Genomic DNA, 11,883 nt, shown 5'->3' with positions numbered 1-11,883 from the left:
GACCTCTCAGAGGTCTTATACAAGCCCTTTCATATCATTCACCACATATACATAGTGAAAGTAGTGCGGAATTAAAACTTTTCAACATATCATAGTCTCTAAAAACTCTTTCATATTGAAGTAATCGAAAATACGAAGTCTCAATATCATCAATCTTAGACACAAGAGTACTTGGGACACAACCCATACGAAATAGAAATATAGTTTTACTAAGTATATTACAATACTTCGATAAAAAAAATTAAATGACATATATGCTCTCGAGTCAAATGAGGACATACTTCAACTTCACTTGAATGGTTCTACGATCCAACTCTTGCTTTCCAAATGCTCCTCACCTCATACCAACCACTATAGAGATATATAAAAGCATGGAATTAGTACAACCACATTTACTAAGTATGGCATACTGCATAAAAATCATTAAAAAGGACATTTATTTGAAATATGCATCTTTTCATTTAAATATCATTATATAATCATAACAACAACATCTATAAACTTAGAAACACATAATAAATCATTTAAACCAAATATCATAATTTTAGAAGTCACTTTAGAAAAACCTCAACTCACTATACAGTGAATTCCTAAACTGTTACACTGAAGTTGCCTTTCTTCATTTCAGACACCTTCTAGCATGTAATCACCTCATTAAAACCTATCCTAAGTATCACTTAAGTCATAAAAAGAGAGACCTCTGATACACCCTCTAAGCATGCCTAATCGATCCTTATGATTACTTAGAATGAGACGCACAAACTTACAATACATGAAACACATGACATATAAGTTATACATTATCTTTACTAAGGCTAACAAAAGACTTACTTAAATACTTCTAGAAGAGAACGCCAATACACCCTCTTTAAGGTTACCTAAATAATCCTTAAGACTTCTGAAGTTTAGATCATCTCCAACCAACTTCCAACTTCCCTAACTTGAGTCATTCTCAAGACTACCCTATATAAGACATGAAAGATAATCCCTTATTCCCTCTTCACACTTTAACTAAGGAATCCTTAAGTCACTCTAGATTAGGTACTCTTCATTTACATTCTTCCTATCATTAATTTATTACATTCCTTATCCATTTAAGATACATTCATCACATAAAGTACATTCAAGTAATGGTCTTGACGAAGACCTGGGGACTCTCACTAAAATCTTCAAAGCCTGTTGTGAAGTGTCCAGATAGCGTCTCATACTACCACCTAAACTTCATAGAACTTATCTAATGCTAATAGGTATCCCACATGATGAGAATAGAAAATAACAAACGTAGACCATGGTAGTAAAACATGGAATCCGGAATTCTATCCTACTCTGATGAGGTTGTTCTACTTTTCAATGGTAGAACTTGGACACGTCCCATGTAGGCACATGGTTAAGGAATATGAAGGGCTTACTTTGTACTATAGCATCATCCTTTAACTAGAGCTACTTCCCTTACCATATACACGCGGTGCTAGCCTTTGTTCTCATATGTTAATTCACATTAAGGTTCATACAAAAGGGTTCCATATCAAGTTCATAACCAATTACATTTACCCTGCCAAAGAGGTCCTCTAAGGGATATATTACAATGGTGAGAAAAAGCTCATCATGACTTTCCTAAGGTTTGATATGATTCTGTTCCATCTAATCAACCTTAATTCGATCATTGCATTATAAGAAGGATACCATTATGGCTTTCGACTTCAAGTTTCATAACTTTACCACTAGGTTCAAAGCTTCACATAAGGACCCTCTTATCATCATTCAAGGTCTTAAATTAAATTCATTCATACAATACAAATATTCTTTAGCCTCCTAATTCATGACATTACATATTCATATTCATACATGCATCAAGTAAGGGACACAAGTCTACCTAAACAAGACACAACATACTATACTTTAGCACATGTTACATGTCATTATAGAAGCACATAGGAACAACCATTATTTTATTTAACTCATCCTATTCACTACTATTTGATCATCAATATAACCATCATAGACTCATATAGTCAAGTAGAGATAATCATTCATGAACCTCTAAGATTACACATAACACATAGCCATTATCCTAACCCGATTACATAAATAGCATTAATAAAATAAACACTTACTTCTACTTTATTTCACATATAGGTAGATATAATGATTCACATAATAAACTACACAAATCATCACATTATTTCAAGTAGAGCCGACAAGGCCATGATCATCATAATACTTAAACTAACGCCTACAAGGCCACATCAGTCACATAACACCGCCACCATTAGTGGACCAAACCAATCACAACATAATTAAATATATATAATACTTTAAATAAATATAAATAGGTAATATTACCACCAATCCATTCTCTCCACTTCAATCCATGTTTAAATCATCCAATTTTTAATACCATAAGGCCCTTACCAATGGTCATTAACATCAATTCAAAGCATAAATCATAATACTATATGAAAATAGGTCAATTCAATATATAATTATCAATATAATACCAATTATACATCAATTGAATACAATTCTTACATCATTAGAAAGCCCATAGAAATCTACACTAAAATTCATAAGCATTAGACCAATATCAAGTAATTCATAAATTAGTCAAAATCTAGGGTTCATCAATTACATGGGTTCATAGGTCAATAGAGTTAAAATCATATTAATAACAACAATTCAATCACAAAACAATGATTAAAAACCTTTAATGCAAGAACCCATGGATAGATCATGAAATAGGTCAGGTTCATCTTTTGTGAACTTCAGAAAACATCTTTGAATTTGGTCTCCTTGAATAATAGATGTTCAAAGATCAAAAACCACACCTCAATGATTTTAATACTCCAATTTTATGAAGAATCACCACTCAAATCTCCAATTCAATCACTTCCTTGAGTTTTGGCTTCAATAGAGTCTTAAGGAATTTCTAGGGGATTTTGGGGTTTTGATTTAGAAGAATGAATTCTTCCAAGTGTTAAAGACATATGTGCATGTATAAAATGCCCAATATTTCCTTAAGAAACCTCCAAATCACTTATTTACCAATTCACTCTTCACTTAACAGTGAATTGCACGCAGGGACTGCTTCACAGATGGAAGGGCCACCGATGGCCCATCCCTTGACCAACGGACCATCCTATTGGTCCGTGGTCTGGGACTGAATCTTGTATTTGGCTTATCTTATACCATTAATTCCAATCGCCGATCCACCACCAACGGGTCATCGACTGACCCACTGGGCGTCGATTGCCAACCGTTGGTTGGGTTGTCTTGGACAGTCTTGGGCACCAACTTGGGTCCTTCCTCAAGTACCCTTGGATGGTCCTTTAGCATATTTGCCTGGATGTTTACAACTCAAACATGCTTGTATACGATTTTAGGACCTCTCACATGAATTTCACCCAAAATAAACACGTAAAAATCGACGAAACATGCTTAGACACACAAGGTCATTTCAAGGCACATCTTTTGAACGTCATGGACGTTCTTGAGCGTTTGACCTCCATACTTCACAAAACTTGACACACTGACTATATACACTATAATAACTCATTTTAATACTTCAAAAACTCATGAATCGCACATAAACACATAAAACCTTATATGAGGCATTTAAGTGACATAGTTGTGGAATGTCTTAGTCGCCCCTTCACGTTTGACTTCCGATGTACCTAAACTCTTAGATAGTGACTCAATAAAACTTTATTGACCATTTTAGGACCTTATACCATCATTATAACTATGTTAGGCTTTAGCTTCACCTAAGTCATTTTTGGGATCTTACAGTTTCATATCTCAAAGCTTAAGAAGTGCATCGGCGATTCCGAATCCATTATTCCAATTGAGCATCTAGGTGTGTAACAGAACCTCTCATATGAAGAGGCTTGTGAGATAATCCTTGATCGTCAAGTGAAGAAATAAAGGAACAAAGAGGTGGCCTCCGTAAAAGATCTATGGAGAAACCACCTAGTTGACGGAGCAACATGGGAGGCCGAGGCCGACATGAAGTCCCGTTACTCTCATATCTTTGATAATAAAGGTTAGTTGTTCCTATTGATAATGAAAATAATGAGTTAATTTTCATTCGACTTGTTTTGAAAAGATATGCATATTATGGTAACAGGTTTTTGCTAAAATGAAGTTTTATGGAAAAATGCTCTTATTTTTCTTGTTTAGCACTTATTGATTACTTGGTATGTTTTTGACTTTATGAAATGATATTGAGAATATTGATAGGTTGAATTTTGGCAAAATTGAATTTTTAATGATATGATGAGGTCATGTTGTTGTGAGAAGAAAATTCCTCATGTAGTCATTTTGAGCTCATATGTGTAGTATTTAAAGTTTTGAATTGCTGAATAAATGCCATTTTGATTAAGTTAATTTGAATTTAAACTCATGTTCAATATGTTTCTGTTGATTGGGCTGCTAGTCTTGCGACTATCCTTTCCCTTCAAAAGATTTTTAGTGTCAATCGTGGACGAATGTTCCAAAGGAGGGATAATGCAATACTCCGAAAGTGTAAAACCGAATCTAGAGCCTCACATGAGTGTCTACGGTTTTTAATACTATTTTAAGGTCAACAATAATGTATAATAGTAATTTAGGAGGTTTTAGAGTCCAAACGTCAAGGAACATCCATAACGTCCGGAGACTAGGGCAAAAGGTGGTAGTGTGCCTTAGCCTATTTCACGGGGTTTCAAGAGTCAAAATTTGATAAAAGTTGGTGAAAGGGTGTCAAACATGTATTAGAGTAGGTTCAGGGTCAAAATGTGTAAGACTCCCCGAGAACCACCCTAAGGGTCCTTGAAGAGGACACTTCCAATATGGCCAAGAAGCTGTCACAAGACAGTGTGCAACAACGGTTGCAGGCGATGGAGTGTAGGCTAATCAACGGGGCGTCGATTCCTCATTCGATCAACACTTTGCCACTTTTTCAAAAGTGTCCAAATTCAGGGCCTCTGACAAAATGATGTACATGAGTACGATTGGTCCCAAGGCCTGTTGACTAACCAACGGACCGTAGGTTGTGGTTCCGTAGGTCAGGCCTGTAGTTTCACTGGTGAGTTTTAGCTGTGTCATTTTATTTATTTATTTAGTTAGAGGTTTAATTAGTGATTAGGGGTTGTTTAACTAGGTTAGTTAATCAACTATATAACATACCCTAAGCCTAAACTCAATAAAACTCCCACATTTTCCCAAACATAATTGTTGTTCCTTCTCTCTTCTATCTCTCGCCCAAAAAGAAGAACTCCATTGAAGAACTAGGTCAATGGATTTTTGGAAGAAATAATTCAAATTTCCTCCATCAATCTTCATCAAATACCAAGGTATGGGACATCTTCACCTTTGGGATTCCTTTCCCCAAAAGGTTCTTCCAAAATTAATTTTAAAAAGATGGGTTTATTTTTATTACGAATTTGATCTTCCAAATTGTATTATCTATTGTTTATTTTTATTATTGTACTTACATTATGATGTATTATCATTGAATTATGCTGTATCTTGATTAATTAACAAATTATGTGAAATAGATCATTAAACTGACCCAAGTGTCTAACCCTACGTTATGAACTAGTGTTGAATTGAATTGTAGTGATTCACTTAACTTAATTATTGTGTCATGATATTATACACATTTTTGGGTTGAATTGGATGGTTGATGGTAAAACTTTGGAAGATGGCTTGTGAAGGAGATGGGGTAAGTCTTAGTGATCTCAAACTTTTACGTCAATTATGGTAGCTTTTACATGGAGATGTAGTGTAATTGAAGTATACCTTATGATTGAATTACGTAGGTGTGGGTATGATGATGAAATTTAAATGTATTGATTATGTATATTGTGATATTATGTTTATATGTTATGATATAAAGTTGGTTATGAAGTACCTATGTGCCTTACCATGTTAAGATGATGTTAAAGTGTTAAATCTCAGATGTGAGGGTTGCATTGGAAGGATGTTCTCATGCAATTCCTATTGAGAAAAAGACTATGAAAATATAAGGAGTAGTCTCCTATGAAATAAACTAAGTTATGATTATTAACGAAAGACATTTCAAAAGGGACTCTAGTTTAGCACTTAGTGAACTAGAAGTGAGGAGTGTACCTTCCCACATAGGGAAGGTAGGTTCACTATTATACTCATGATATTGGAGACTATAATGCATGAACCATAAAGAGGGTCCCAAATACATCTCCTAGTTCTTAAACTATGTTACTCCCATAGGAATACTAGCTAGTGGATCCACATAGATAATATGTTCAAGATTTGGTACAACTTTGGCAAGTAGTCCACCTTCTTTTGGTGTAGGGTTCCATGATACTGGATTCCACATTAGCTCATGCGGTCTATGTAGGTTAAGGCAAGATGTATCCAAAAGTATAATGAAGTAATAAAGTGAACACTAACTAGGACGTCTTAAGGGGTTTGACTTAGTCTAGATAGGGTTAGGGGTATGGGACTCTACCTACACATTGCATTAGTTAGCCTTGAGGGAAGTCTTCGAAGGATGTTCTTATGTCCTAATGTGTTTATAAATTAAATGATACACATATGTTGATCTTATATGCTGATGACACTAGATGATTGGTTTCACTTATGAACAAGTTGAGGGTCTCTATTGTTAAGTACAATGATAACTACTATTGATGTTACTACAAGAAAAACAGCCTCTAAGGAAGGGAAATCTGGTCCCTGATAATATAAATTTGGTCCCAAATGCTAATTTGAGACCACAAAATATTGGTCGCCACCCGTCGTAACTGCCTTCGTCGCTATAGATCTTCTGCGACGGGAACAAAATGTTGGTTCTTAAATGGTATTAGAGACCGGAAAAATATAGTCGTTAAATACTTATAGAGACCACATAACTAGTCTTAAATATGCAATATATATCTTGGGAAAATCTATTTTTAGGTCATTACAACTTTTTAGCGACCATAAACACCTGGTCCTAGCAGTAGTTAGAGACGAAAACATTATGGTACTTGATGAGCTTTTGCGATGATATTGTCATGGTCGTTTAATAGTTTTAGAGATGAGGATGACCTGGTCCTTGATTTGTATAGAGACGAGATATTTCTTGTCCTAGATTGGTAATCAATGGTACTAGGTCAATTGATATCACCATAAAAAAATTCTTCAACAAATACTAAATTTCTACTACAACTTTCGATTCAAAAAGAAAATATAGAGAGACAGAAACAAAAAGATAGAGATAAAGAGTTCAAATTAATTGGTCAACATCCCATGAACTTTGTTTCAATATGTTCATCGATAAACTTTGCCAACATCCGAGTTAGACTATATACTATCGAGTTTTTCGTAACATTCGCGGCAAACTAATAACAAGCTTGTGCATTTCTTCTAAGCTTGTATCTTGACTTAAAACATCAACATTCAAAATCTGCAAGTTCAAAATTTTAAAAAATGTTAAATATTTATTGGTATACATTCAATTTTATACGAAAATTAGGTAGATCACTTTTATACAAAAAATTAGGTAGATCACTCACCCCAAAAAGTAGTTAAAACTTCTCCACGCGTTATCTAGAAATATCCACAAAAGATGCAAAACATAAGAAATCAACTCGAAAATCATTGAGATGCATTTACGAAGAATTCAAATATTATGTGTGAGCAGAAAATTTAACATATAAAGTGGCTAACCAAAACTACAACAGTGTAGAAGTTAATAAATATACAAAAAGACACTTATGTGCATTTGTGTAAAAAATTTTAATTAATGATGTACACCTATGAGCTTCTTTGTCATAGGGTTCTATAGAATAATGTTGTGTTGAAAAACACACTTCCATGATAAGTTGTGCATCTCTTCTAAGTATGATTTTGACAACTTTTTTTTCAACTATGTAAATTTATGAACCGCTGTATTTCACAAAAATAGACGAAGAACAAAAGTAACAGCTCTGACGAATCTAAAACATCATACCAAAATTTACAGCGTCAAGAACCAATGTCATACAGTTAAGGAACTATGGCCAAAACTACTTATGAAGGAATCCCAGACAGTAGTAAACAAACAAGTCAACAGACGAAAAATACTAGTAATGACAAAAGTAAGAGTAGTCACATGTGATTCATTTTCATCATCCACAAAGGCCTTGTATATATCTACAGGTAGCTGACTTATGAGAATATATGACTTCTCCTCAGCTGCCAATTGCAAAATATTTTGTTTTCCTTATCAATGGTTCCCCAATCTAATTATGTGTAGTTCATTGGAAGGCGTATTCACCCTTGTTAATATTGGCTTTAGCACAAGTAGGACAGGCCAACATGTGAAATTAAAGGACATGAATCTAAAAAAGAAATATTACAAACACTTTTGACTAACTTTCATCCCTAACATTTCTTATGGTCGTATAAAAAGAGGCAAGGTCTTCTTGATTTTTGTTCATTTTAGCATCAACAAGCTTCTTCTTCACTTTACTTCTTGTCTTCTTAACAACATTTCTCATATCATAAACTTCTAACAGGTTCAATGGATCAATTCCACCATCAGTTGACAATTTATATATGTTGTTATGGCTTGATCTAAGTGATGATAAAATTAGTTGGACTATCCAAATCTAACACGATTCAGTACCTGACTAGGCACATAAAGTTTTATCCATTTTTTTAGTTACTTACAAAAAATTAAACTCTCTGGACCTATCCAACATCGACTCATCTGTATAAACATTACGTTACTTAACTATACATACATTATGAAAAAGATATAACAACCAGCCGACATGACATCAGTTTTTACTTTCTAAGGGCAGTATCTATACTTCTGTTTGATTGAGTCTTAGCTTGTTCTATTTAAGATCATATACAATGAGAACAAGCAAACTAGTAGAGATCAAGATGGATTCAAACAATTTCGGTACTATCTTCTAGCTTGAAAAGATTAGTTACCATCATTTTTTGCTAGATATAGTCTTAGTAGAATATGACTATATGAAAATCAACAAGATAAACTAAAAAGTCGAATATCTTGGTGCTTACTTGGTCATTAGAAAAAAGTAGAGGTTATTCAATTGAAACATTGGATGTCGTAAGTTGGATATGGATTGTTGAGAAGCAAATAATTCCTTCATTTTCGTTATTTAATTCATCTCATCTTCTAAGGTAGACAAGCCAGCGTTCAAGGATTTGTTTTCCTCATTCAAGGATGTACTTTCTTCATTCAAGCATTAGTTATCCTCTCGAGTTGAACATAGTTCACACAATAATTCAGCCTTCGAAAAAGTTCCACCCTTCATGTCTTTTGCCTTTACTCTACCCCCAAATCCAAACACATGACTACGAGTTTGAGGCCCAAAACATTTTTCAACAATATTATTGCTAGGTAAAGAATAAAGAACTTTTGAATAGAAGCTAATTAAAGCCAGGAATGTTTACTTTTGAATACAAGCTAAATAAAATCAAAGAATGTTTTCTTTCAAAAGAAGCAATTTCTTAAAATTCTTCACAAGAAAACTGATCTTGAGAATAACAATTCGACTCATGGTTATATATAAAAGGATTCTACATAACTCATAGCCCTCGAGAAGCTATTATCAAGATAGACATTGAAGCTTCTAAAGGATTCTTCAACAATATATAACAGAATATCATCTTTTTACTGTTATGTTTGATATTGTTTGACAATTTAAATATGTATTAGATAACCATCCATAAAATTAGCTTCATAATATGAGTCCTCAAAAACTCATCTTAAGAACCTTACAAGCTCCTATGAGAACACAAATTAGCAAGAACTTTCATATAAAGTACAGAACTATATCAGTTCTCTCCTAGGACTTAATAAACTCTTGGACAATCTTGTCTAGCAAAGTGTGATAACAAATAGTTTTGATAATCAATATAAAAGTGCTTGTAATATGAAGCATAAATGAAAAATGAATTGTTGCAACTCAAGGAAATAGAAAATAGTACTTTCGAGTTCAAACGGTTTTCAATATTTTCCCTATGTTACACCCTACTGGTGTTGAAGCCATTTTTATTAGAGAGGATGAAGGAATAAGCAACATATAAGTTGCTTGTTTATATGAGAACATATGTTTTTTTTTCTAAATTTTTTAGATGTTTTTATACACCTGTTTAGTTGAGTAGCTTTGATCATTAGTGCACATATGCTATAACTTATTTGAATTTCACTCCTTCTAATGTGTTCATCATTTATTAAAGAAATTCAATAACTAATTACACTGGTTTATCTTACAATCCATCATATTATCATGATTACTAGTGTACGAGTCAAATCGGTAATGTATGACGCAAGTGTTAAAGTTTGTTTCCTGCCAATATGTTGACACAACAACCATGAATAAAGAAAATGAGCAAACTTACCATAATTAGAGGAAAACACCATTTAAAAAGTTACATAATTAGATTTCTTTGTCATAATTTTGAAGGTTTTATTTGAGATATTCATAGCTTTTCACTCATGATTTCTTTGTCGTCAACCTTTTATAATTATTTTCTTCTATAATCTAATTAGTTAACATGATTTTTTTTAAAACTAGTAGTTGCTTGTTTACTAGACATGAATTAAATAACCATTCAAATTTAGTTTTTTGTTGATTAGTATCTTTTGTTAATTCTTCAAAGAATCCAAATTCAAGTAAATAGTGATGTTAATAGATGTGTAGATTAACAACCTATAACACATCAATAAAAGATGACAATTACTTAGCTCGATGAAGACTTCAATATAAAGAATTTTTTTGTTGAACAGTCAAAAACTAATCCATCAAGACTCATATACCCATTCATACATTGGTCTGTTTTGGAAATTAAAGAAGGGAAACCATAAAAAATAGAAGAAGGAATAAGTACAACATGGGAGGGCATTGCGAAGGAGACTTGCTATGTTGCTTGTGAGAGAGAACCTACTAGGATAAAAGACGAAGTATATAGTTTCTTTTTCTAGAAATTTTGTACGCTCTATATGATCAGATGATTCATTAGAATAAACATGTTAAGACTTAAGCATGATTAGTTTGTTAACACAATCAGGTTTATGACCAAAGTAAATTTTTACTTGTCAATCATCGAAATAAAGTTTAGTACTTGCTATATTAAATTCAACGGTTAAAGAGTTCAAAAACAAGTGAAACAGTGATCTTAAAACATTTTACAATTTACGACCCGTAACACATTAATAAATGAAAGTTATTGCTTACCTTGTAGTATATAGAAAATAATCATTTTTGTTATGACAAGTCAATCAAGATTCTATTGTAATGAATATTTGTGTTGTATAATCAACAACTAATTAATCAAAGAAGAATCATGTACTCATTCATATAAGGGACTTTGTTGTCCATTGAAGGGGGGAATCATGAAACAAAGAAGAAAAGAGGAAGGGTGTCCTCCTAGTTATTTTTCAAAAAACAAAATTTATATCATGGGTAATGTGATTATTCAAACACACAATACACTAAAAAAATTAACATACTTAGAAATTAATTAAGCTTTCAATTAGAATCTGGACTCAATAAAACAAGATAACAGGGCAATGTTGATCTACAGATCAGTAAACTGGAAGAAGAGGAAGAGACATCATACTCAAAATTAGTTGTTGACATAAGGAAAAAAAGATGTTGCTTCTACGAATACATATAGAGGATTTAAGGCAAAGCTGAATAACCTAGGTGGGTGTTGATCAAGATAAAAAAGATACCTTCTGTTGATTTGAGAAAAAGATCATTAAACAGAAATGAAGAAGAAGAAACATCATAATTTCAATTCTCAATTACGAAAATCAAATAAATATGTTACTGCTAAGACTTCGAACAGAGAATTTGAGGCAGAGCTTCATAACTCTAGGTCGCTGTAAATCAAGATGTAAAAGGGACACTTTTGTTG

The sequence above is a fragment of the Solanum pennellii genome, chromosome 9 (assembly GCF_001406875.1).
Source record: "Solanum pennellii chromosome 9, SPENNV200".
Classification (NCBI taxonomy): domain Eukaryota; kingdom Viridiplantae; phylum Streptophyta; class Magnoliopsida; order Solanales; family Solanaceae; genus Solanum; species Solanum pennellii.
Note: the sequence above shows the minus strand (reverse complement) of the source record.